Here is an 11,183-nt window from a genome sequence, read left to right as displayed (position 1 = left end):
ACGGTTAACCCACAGGACAAAACGGATCTACTCAAACATCATAGGATAACCATAGATCATTGGGAAATAATATGCACCATGTTTAAGTAGAGATTACAGCAGGGAGAAGAGGTGTTGCACCGCTGCATAGAGGGGGAGAAAGTTGGTGTTGACGGTAGCAAGATTGTTGATGTAGATCGCCGTCAAGATCCTTGCCCCGGCGGCACTCTGGGGCCACCGGGAGAGAGGGGGAGAGAGCCCCTCCTTATTCTTCTTCCTTGGCCTTCCCCCTAGATGGGAGGAGAGTTACCCCTCTGGTTCATGGTCTCCATGGCGGCGGAGGGGCGGGAGCCCCTCCAAGATTGGATCTCCCTCTTTGTTCTCTTCTGTTTCGCCTTCCCCAGATCTGGCTGAAAACCGTTTCTTATATTCCCGGAGATCTGTAACTCTGATTGTGCTGAGATTTTAACATGATTTTCCCCAGATATAAGCTTCCTTGCGCCCAAAGTAGAGCTCCAACTGACAGACAAGGTGAGAACAACCCACCACCACGCGCCTGGCTCCGAGGTCACGCCCTGGTGTCTTGTGGGTTGTGTGGGCCTCCGTTTGTGGTGATTCCAACCAAAAATCACATATATTCCAAAATAATTCTTCGTAATTTTTTATTGCATTTGGACTTCGTTTGATATGGACTTTCTGTGATACAAAAGACATGCAAAAAAACAGGAACTGACACTAAGTACTGGATCAATAGGTTAGTCCAATAAATCATATAAAAACTTGCCAAAAATATGTGAAAGTGGTATAATATTGGCATGAAAAAAAATAGATACGACGGAGATGTATCAGCATCCCCAACCTTAATTCCTGCTTGTCCTCGAGTAGGTAAATGATAAAAAAGTTAACTTTTGATGTGGAATGCTACCTAGCATAAACTTGATCATATATCTAATCATGGCATGATTATTAAGACATAAGTGATTCAAAGCAATAGTCTATAATTTGACATAAAGACATCAATACTCAAGCATCCCAATAAACAATCATGTCTTTCAAAATATCAACGCTAAAGAAAGCTATCCCTACAAAATCATATAGTCTTGTCATGCTCTGTCTTCTTAACACAAAGTATTTATCATGCACAACCCCGATGACAAGCCGAGCAATTGGTTCATACTTTTTAACGCGCTTCAGCTTTTCAACCCTCACACATAGGGCCGGCCCTGAGGGGGGGGCACAGGGCGGCCACCCCGGGCCCCCAGTGTCCAGGGGCCCCCATCGAGGTACGTACATAGTCCTACGACGAGCGCATGTCACAGTCAGCTAGCTAGCCAATGCCCGGAGCCCGTCGAAGCTACGTTGGGCTAGCAATCACCGTATGCAGCTTGGTAGCCCACGCACGATCGAGCACATCCACTCTGCCGGTGAGGGCCCCTGTAGTCATAGGCTCGTACGAGTTGATTGCGTGACGCCCGTCTAGTTTCCTAATTCCCATCTAAAAAGAAGCTCCGAGATCCGATTGTGAGTTCACGTCTTCGAGTATCCCTGCCACGATCATGATCTCTGGACGCGAACGCGAGTTGCTGTTTCACAAATGAACTTTGTTCTTCCATCTCTACTCCAGGCCAGCGCCAGATTGCGCCTGTCGGATATCGGGTTCCGGCAAAACCCTTAAGGTTCAAACTCTGGGGTGCGCACGAAGATCTTCTCCCTACCGATCCACGCACCCAAACCTCGCCGCGAATCTAAGCTACACGATGAACAACACAAGGCACACAAGGTTTATACTGGTTCGGGCCACTGTTGTGGTGTAATACCCTAATCCAGTGTGTGGTGTGGTGGATTGCCTCTGGGGCTGACAATGAACAGTACAGAGGAAGAACAGCGTCGCGAGGGGTGTTCTTGTGGTGGTGTGCTTGGAGAGGAATAGCTCTGTCTCTGTTGGCTCTAGGTGGGATCCAGATGCCTTCTACTGTGGTGGCTATCTCTATTTATAGGGGCCCTGGTCCTCTTCCCAAATATTGAGCGGGAAGGGAGCCAACAACGGCCATTTTGAAGGGGGACATCTAGTACAAGCTATCCTGACTAAAGTTGGTCTTCGACTGCCAAAGGCACTGGCGATGACACTGTCTCGGGCTCCATGGTGATCTCCGTCCTGCCGTCCTACTGGTCTTGGTCTCGTTGCACCGATAGGGAAACCTTTGCTTGATGCCTCGGTACTCCATGCATGCGCTTGCCCCCTTTGCACCAAAGAGGAAACGAGGACACTGCGCTGGCTGGTGCCCACCTGGTCCCGATCGTCATGGCTTGCGTCACGAGCACCTCGCGAGGTACTCCTTGCCTTGATTTCTCCGCCTGCTCGCGAGCCTGCCTGGTGAGGCCACCCCTGAGGAAGCCTTGCGTCGTCCGCCCCGCAAGGCTTGGCCCCTCGCGAGGGTCTTGAACTTGGGTTGATGAAGACGGGTCGTATTGGGCCAGTGCTTGAGCCACACCACAGGCCGCAGGCAGGCAAGTCTAGGGACCCCCATTCCCAGAACGTCGACAGTAGCCCCCGGGCCCAAGGCGCGCTCGGACTTGGCTTAGCAGCGAAGCCAAAGGGCAAGTGCGGAGCGCCGCGGGACCCAACAGCCTGCAGCCTTGGTCGCCGTGTGGCGGTTGATTGGACGTGGGCGTCTCCGCTTCCCCATGCTGCCTCGACAACCGCCCGATTTGACGAGTCCCTGCTGCATGCAAAAAGAGTCGTGATTACCTGCGATCGTGGAGGCTGACAGTTGGCCTCCTCTGGACTATAAATGTGGAGGGGCACAAGCCCCCGCTACACATCTCCCCTCTCCCCGCCTGCTTCTTCTTCCTCCTTGCTCCAGTTGCTGGCCGTGTCCCACGGCACCCCTCTACCCAAGCGCGGTCGTGGTTGTCCCCGCAAGCACCCTGCGATTCCTACAGCGGCCCCTCGTGGTCGCGGTGGTGGTCCTTCGTGCGGTGATGGCCGCCCGGTCGGCGGAGGAAGACGCGCCGTGGCTGCGCGGCCTCCCCGGCCACGCTTTCACTTGGCAGAGGTGCTACCGGAGTTTGTTGCATGGTCAGCAGATCCTGCCGGCAACTGGCGCCAGCTCCCCCGCTTCCTTGTCGGTGAACTGCCGGCCAATGGCCCTGGCAGGCTCTGGCTGCAGGCGGACGACTGCTGTAGCAGGGCTTCCTGGGTAGTGGTGGAGATCTCCGTCACCGGGAACGTGGCCCTGGCTCGCAGCTGGCAGACGTTTGCCCGCGCGCGTGGCCTGGGCCGGCGGTGCACCCTCCACTTCAAGTTCGACGGCAACGCGACCCTCTACGTGAGGGTGTTCGGAGAAGATGGCCGCCGTGTAGGGTGCTGCCCTGAAGACGATGACGGTGGTGAGGTTCTTGGTCTTGGCGATGGCCGTGACGAGGGCGAAGGCGAACCCGCTCCTGGCGGCGTCCGCAGCTCGCCGAGCTTCAGCGGCTCCTCCTCCGGTGACAGCTCCTCCAGCGGTGGCCGCGATCGGCCACCACGTAGCCATGCCTGCTTCGAGGGCGGTAGCGAATCATCCCGCCACCGCGCCCCAGTGAAGCGCGACGCGGAGTCTGATTCAGCTCGGGAGGATGGTGCGGATCCCTCCTCGTGAGCCGTCACGGGGCGCGCGCTGTTTTCATTTTGTTTTTCTCCTTTCCTGCATTGAGAGAGAGAAGTATGGAGCCGCGTGGGGGCGTGCAAGACTATCGTCCCTAATTATCATGCCATTTTTATCTCTCTCGTGCTGTGTTATGGTGTTGTGGATATGTGCTTGCGCGTAGGAACAACTTAGCTCGGGATGTTCGGCGCAGTTTTTGCCTCGCGGGGTACCTGCTTGAGGCCTCGCCGGGCGTCTTAAGGTCTGCAAAGATCATTCGGGAGAATAGTTTTCGAACCTTTATCGCGAGGGTGACCAGCTTAGGTCCGGTGCTTCGTGTCGCGATGCTCGTGGGACATGAACCGGGAGGAGTGCTCCCGCTGTGAACTTGAGTGTGGGGGCCTCGCGAAACCAGGCGAGAAAGGGCTCACAAGGGTGCCCGCGCAGCCCCCTCGCGAGGCTTGCGAGAGAGAGAACGAGCCGGGTGAAAACCAAAGACAGAGAACAACAGCAGGGGACGGAAAACAACACTAAAAGCAACTCCAATAAAGGTTCAAACAAGGGAGAACAAGCCAACTGTGGAAAGCAAATGAAAAGCCGCGTCCAACACCTAGTCTAGTCTTCGACATCTTCTCACCAGCGCCAAGCTAAGTGCTACCACTAGTCGTTGGCGGGAGCCCCCGAGGCCCAAGGGCGGCACTCTGAAGACTCCGGGGCGTGTACAACCCCAACTCATTATTGCGTGAGAGTGTCACGGGCGGCGAGCTTCACAGGCATTGGGCCTTCTTCACAGGCACCAGGCCTTTCTTGGGGCGGCGAGCTTACCAGGCACTGGGACTTCTTCGCAGGCACTGGGCCTTCTTTACAAGCGCTGGGCCTTACTTCAAGGGTAGAACCTCTGGAGGTGCTGAGTGTTCCAAGCGTTTGGAATGTGCACCCCTTCCTGGGTCTCCAGGCGCGCGGCGCCAGGCCTGGAAACATGAACAACCTTGAACGGGCCCTCCCACATGGGCGAGAGCTTGTGCAGCCCTTCCCTGGAGAGCACCCGCCTGAGCACGAGTTCACCTACCTCAAATGTCCTAGGGCGGATGTGGCGGCAATGATACCGCCACAGCACCTGCTGGTATCTCGCTGCTCGTAGTGCGGCCTCCCGACGGTGTTCCTCCCCCAGCACAAGGTCCATCCCCCGCATGGCGTCCTATTGCACTTCATCAAATGCTAGGACCCGCGCAGAGCGACACCTGACCTTGTGAGGGAGGACCGCCTCTGCTCCGTAGACGAGGAAGAACGGGGTCTCGCCAGTCGACTTGGTGGCGGTAGTGTGGATGGACCACAACACGGACTGGAGCTCATCGTACCAGCCCCTACTGCAGGCCTCCAGCTTCTTCTTGAAGGTCCTGGTTTTGAGGCCTTTCAGGACCTCTGCGTTGGCATGTTCGGCCTGGCCGTTACTCCCGGGATGTGTCACCGAAGCGTAGCATATCTGCGTTCCAAGGTTAGCATAATATGTTTTGAAGAGATTGCTGGTGAACTGCGAACCGTTGTCGGTGATGATGCGATTAGGGACCCCGAATCAGCTCATGAGGCCCTTGATGAACTTGACTACAGAGCCAGCTGGGATGGTGCGGACGACTTCCACCTCCGCCCACTTGGTGAACTTGTTGATGGCGACGTAGAGGTAGCGGTAGTCCCCAGGCGCTCGAGGGAACGGGCCCAAGATATCCAGCCCCCAGACCGCGAACGACCACAAGAGTGGGATGGTCTGCAGGCCCTGAGCTGGCTGATGAATCTGCTTGGCATGGAATTGGCAGGCTTCGCAAGCCTTCACCAGCTCGATTGCATCGTTGAGTGCTGTAGGCCAGTAAAACCCGCTACGAAATGCCTTGCCGACGAGGGTCCGTGATGAAGAGTGGTGTCCACAATCTCCATCGTGTATGTCAGCCAGCAACTCCTTCCCCTGTTCCCTGGAGATGCAACGCAGGGAAACATCGTTTGGCCGCTTCCGGTAGAGTTCTCCGTCTTGGATGCAGTAGGCCGTGGCCTGCCGGGCCACGCGTTCCACGTCCTCCTCCTTCTCTGGTAGAGTCCCTTGCATCAGGTAGTCCTTGAATTCCGTAGTCCAGCATCCCTCCTGAGGCTCCAGCACCAGGAGCAAGCGTGTTCCTGAGGTTTGGCCACTGGTCGGGGCTCATGTGGCAGGTCGTGCAGGGAGTTCTTCCCAAGGCTGCACTATGATTGACAGTGACGGTGCTGCCGAGGGCTTGAAAAGTCGTTCCTCAAAAATGCCAGGCTCCTGAGGCAACCGCCTGGATGCCCTCCTGGCGATGTCATTAGCCTCTTGGTTGGTGCCGCGGGGCATGTGCTGCAACTCCAGCCCCCAAAATTGCTTTTCCATCCCGCGTACCTCTGCAAGATACGCCTCCATGTGCTCATCCTTTGGCTCATACACTTTGTTGGAGAAGTTGACGAGGAGCTGTGAGTCGCCTTTGATGATGAGGCGCTTCACCCCCAGTGCTGCTGCAGCTTTTAAGCCCGCTATGAGGCCCTTGTATTCTGCTATGTTGTTGGAGACCTTCTCGCCATGCTGGAAGCAGAGCTGCACGGCGTAATAGAGCTTGTCCTTAGTGGGGGATATAAGCATTACGCCAGCCCCCACGCCGTGTCACGAGAATGCTCCATCAAAGTACATGACCCAACCGTCTGGCGCCTCACTTTCTGGGGAAAGTGACCGATCTTTGCCTGCTTTGAGCCCCGACGCGTCCGTCCATTCTGCCACAAAGTCTGCAAGTGCGGCTCCCTTGACGACCTGCTGAATTCCAACTAAAATGCTTGCAGCTCGATGTTCCATTCGGTGACCCTTCCAGCAGAATTGGGGCTCCTGAGTACCCTTTCCAATGGGTAGACCGAGACGACCTTGATGGGGTGGCCTTGAAAGTAATGCCGCAACTTACGCGAGGCCACCAGAAGTGCAAGCAAGAGCTTCTGCGGCATAGGGTACCCTAGCATCCCGCAGCACCGTGCTGACGAAGTACACCGGATGCTCGACGAGGGCGGGTGTGCTGACGAAACCCGTGCCCTCCAGAGAGTTAAGCGCCTCCTAAGACATCGGAGCCCCCAGCTCCCGGCTGCTTTGTGAGGCCCCTTCAGCCCTGGGGGCGTCTTCCTGTTGAGGATGGTCTCCATCTGCCAAGGCCGCGGCTTTCGCGAGGCCTTCCTAGTCTTGTGCTGCCGCGGCTGGGGCCCTGGCTGGTCGTGATGCAGCCTTGACCTGGCGCCCTTCCCGAACCGCCACCAGAGCTGCACTGGCGAAGTAGGGCGTGGCGGCGAGGTAGAGCACCAGGGGCTCGAGAGGGCGCGGTGCCACCATCACAGGAGGACTGGTCAGGTACTTCTTGAGGTCTTGGAATGCTTTGTGGGCCTCCTGTGTCCATTCGAACGGGCCTTTCTTCTTCATCAGCTTGAAGAAAGGCAAGGCACGCTCCCCCCGGCTTGGAGATGAAGCATCCTAACGCGGTTACGCGCCCAACGAGCTTCTGCATTTCTCGGAGGGTTTGCATCGGACTCATGTCCTCGATTGCCTTGACCTTCTCTAGGTTGGCCTCGATTCCTCTGTGGGACACGAGGAAGCCCAGCAGCTTGCCAGAAGGAACGCCAAACACACACTTTTCTGGGTTGAGCCGCAGGTCCACTTCACGGAGGCTCGAGAAGGTTTCTTCTAGGTCCTGGATTAAGGTCTTCGCTTCCCGAGACTTCACCACAATGTCGTCGACGTAGGCCTCGACGTTTCTCCCGAGCTGCCGGCCCAAGGTGATATGCATCAGTCGCTGGAAGGTTGCGCCCGTGTTGCACAACCCGAACGGCATGCAGGTGTAGCAGTACACCCCGCACGGGGTTAGGAAGGTCGTCTTCTCCACGTCTTCTATCGCCATCTTGATTTGATGATAGCCCGAAAGTGCATCCAGGAAGCACAACAGGTCGCACTCAGTGGTGGAGTCGACGATTTGGTCGATGCGAGGGAGTGGGGATGGATCTTGAGGGCAGGCCTTGTTGAGGTTGGTGAAGTCGACGCACATGCACTCCTTTCCTCCCTTTTTTGGCAGAACAACAGGGTTTGCCAGCCATTCGGGGTAGCAAACCTCGCGAATGACACCTGTCGCTTCCAGCTTGCGGGTTTCTTGGACGATGAAGGCCTGCTTCTCGGTGGACCGCCGCCTCGCTTTCAGCTTCACGGGGCATACATTGGGGAACACATTCAGGTGATGCTCAATCACCTCTCTTGGGACCCCCGCTAGCTACTTGGGTTCCCACGTGAACACCTCCTTGTTCGAGCGCAGGAATTTCACCAGTGCCTCCTCCTGGCCGGGGTCGAGATTGGCACCTATGGTGAAGGTGGCGCCGGAGGACCCATCCTCATCAACCGGTACCTGCTTGGTTTCTGCCTTGTCTTGGGTGAACAACTGCTTCTTCTTGGTTGGCGCAACCCCTTGGCCTTGAAGGTGTCAGTGCTGGTGGGCTGTGCTGCCGCGGCTGTCTTGAGGGCGAGCTTGAGCGCCTGCAGAGCATCTTTGGTATCTGCAGCCATAGTGAGGGTGCCACTGCTCCCGTGCATCTTCATGAGGTTGTAGGCCGGATGGGTCGCTGCCATGAATTGGGCCAAGGCTGGGTAGCCGAGGATGGCGTTGTACGGGAGGCCGATGCAGGCGATGTCGAAGTTGACCAGCTCCGTGCGGAAGTTGTCGTGTGTGCCGAAGGTCACCAGGAGGAGGATCTGCCCCAGGGAGCCAGAGGAACCGCCTCCAACGCCCGAGAAGGGCTTGCTGGGTTGGAGCCATTCCAGCGGTACATGGAGGAGGCTGAAGGCCTCCACCAAGAGCATGTTGAGGCCGACACCACCGTCGATGAGGGTCCTGGTGACGGCCACCTGGTAGATGGTGGGCGTGCAAAGCATTGGGAGCGCACTTGAGCAGGCAGTGCTGACGGGGTGATCGTCGGAGCTGAAGGTCAGGTCGGCCTCGGGTGCCTCCCAGCCCGGGGGAGCTCCGTGCCACGTGAGGGCAATGCCAATCTAGCGGACAAATGGCTTGACCCAACCCGAGGGTGGCGCCTGCGAGCCGCCTAGGAGAGCTGCAACAACCAGGGGCGCCGGCGCATCGTAGTGGGTGAGGAAGAGGTTGCACAGCTCCTCCCAGGAGGCCACAAAAGCCATTGGCAGGTGGAGCCGCCACATGCGCGGGACGCCAGTGAGGGCCATGGGAAACCAGTTAGCCATGACCCTGTCATTACCCCCGGCCTTGAGGACGGCCTCCTCGTATGCCAGCAGGAAAGCCAGTGGATCCGTCACGCCGTTGTAGCACAGCGGCATCTCTGGCTTGAACTTGTGCGTCCACTGCACCTGTCGCAAGGCGGGGGCCAAGGCTCGGATCCCCCTGGCCCCAGCGCTGGCATTGGCCGCCAGAGCCGGTGGTGCGTTGTCCGCCATGAGGGCGAAGCGCGGTGTTGATGGAGAGCGGGTCTACGGAAGGGAGAGCTTCGGTGCACCCCTACCGGGCGCACCAAATGTTGGATATCAGGTTCCGGCAAAACCCTTAAGGTTCGAACTCTGGGGTGCGCACGAAGATCTTCCCTACCGATCCATGCCCCAAAACCTCGCCACGAATCTAAGCTACACGATGAACAACACAAGGGACATGACGTTTATACTGGTCGGGCCATCGTTATGGTGTAATACTCTAATCCATTGTGTGGTGTGGTGGATTGCCTCTGGGGCTGATGATGAATAGTACAGAGGAAGAAGAGCCTCGCGAGGGGTGTTCTTCTGGTGGTGTGCTTGGAGAGGAATAGCTCCGTCTCTGTTGGCTCTAGGTGGGATTCAGATGCCTTCTACTGTGGTGGCTATCTCTATTTATAGGGGCCCTGGCCCTCTTCCCAAATATTGAGCGGGAAGGGAGCCAACAACGGCCATTTTGAAGGGGGACAACTAGTACAAGCTATCCTGACTAAAGTTGGTCTTCGACTGCCAAAGGCACTGGCGATGACACCATCTCGGGCTCCATGGTGATCTCCGTCGTGTCGTCCTGCTGGTCTTGGTCTCGTTGCACCGACAGGGAAACCTTTGCTTGATGCCTCGGTACTCCGCGCCTGCGCTTGCCCCCTTTGCACCAAAGAGGAAACTGAAGGAAATATGCCCTAGAGGCAATAATAAAATTATTATTTATTTCCTTATTTCATGATAAATGTTTATTATTCATGCTAGAATTGTATTAACCGGAAACATAATACATGTGTGAATACATAGACAAACATAGTGTCAATAGTATGCCTCTACTTGACTAGCTTGTTAATCAAAGATGGTTAAGTTTCCTAACCATAGACATGAGTTGTTATTTGATTAACGGGATCACATCATTAGAAGAATGATGTGATTGACTTGACCCATTCCGTTAGCTTAGCACTTGATCGTTTAGTATGTTGCTATTGCTTTCTTCATGACTTATACATGTTCCTATAACTATGAGATTATGCAACTCCTATTCACCGGAGGAACACTTTGTGTGCTACCGAACGTCACAATGTAACTGGGTGACTATAAAGGTGCTCTACAGGTGTCTCCGAAGGTACTTGTTGGTTTGGCATATTTTGAGATTAGGATTTGTCACTCCGATTGTCGAAGAGGTATCTCTGGGCCCACTCGATAGTGCACATCACTATAAGCCTTGCAAGCATGGTAACTAATGAGTTAGTTGCAGGATGATGTATTACAGAACGAGTAAAGAGACTCACCGGTAACGAGATTGAACTAGGTATTGAGATACCGACGATCGAATCTCGGGCAACTAACATACCGATGACAAAGGGAACAATGTATGTTGTTATGCGGTTTGACCGATAAAGATCTTCGTAGAATATGTGGGATCCAATATGAGCATCCAGGTTCCGCTATTGGTTATTAACCAAAGACGTGTTTTGGTCATGTCTACATAGTTCTTGAACCCATAGGGTCCGCACGCTTAAAGTTCGATGACAGTTATATTATGAGTTTATGTGTTTTGATGTATCAAAGGTAGTTCGGAGTCCCGGATGAGATCGGGGACATGACGAGGAGTCTCGAAATGGCCGAGACATAAAGATCGATATATTGGACGACTATATTCGGACTTCAGAAAGGTTTCGAGTGATTTGGGTATTTTTCGGAGTACCGGGGAGTTAGGGGAATATGGGGAAGAGTATTGGGCCTTAATGGGCCTTAGTGGGAAGGAGAGGCAGCAGGCAGGAGGTGGCGCGCGCCCCTCCCAAGCCCAGTCCAAATTGGACAAGGGGTTTGGGGCGTGGCCCCCCTCTCCCTTCTGATGACCCACAAGTACAGGGGATCTATCGTAGTCCTTTTGATAAGTAAGAGTGTCGAACCCAACAAGGAGCAGAAGGAAATGATAAGTGGTTTTCAGTAAGGTTTTCTCTGCAAGCACTGAAATAGTAGGTGATAGATAGTTTTGCGATAAGATAAATAGTAATGAGCAAAAAGTAAATAAAGTAAATAAAGTGCAGCAAGGTGGCCCAATCCTTTATGTAGCAAAGGATAAG

This window comes from Triticum dicoccoides, chromosome 7B, assembly GCF_002162155.2.
Source record: "Triticum dicoccoides isolate Atlit2015 ecotype Zavitan chromosome 7B, WEW_v2.0, whole genome shotgun sequence".
In the NCBI taxonomy this organism is placed as follows: domain Eukaryota; kingdom Viridiplantae; phylum Streptophyta; class Magnoliopsida; order Poales; family Poaceae; genus Triticum; species Triticum dicoccoides.
Note: the sequence above shows the minus strand (reverse complement) of the source record.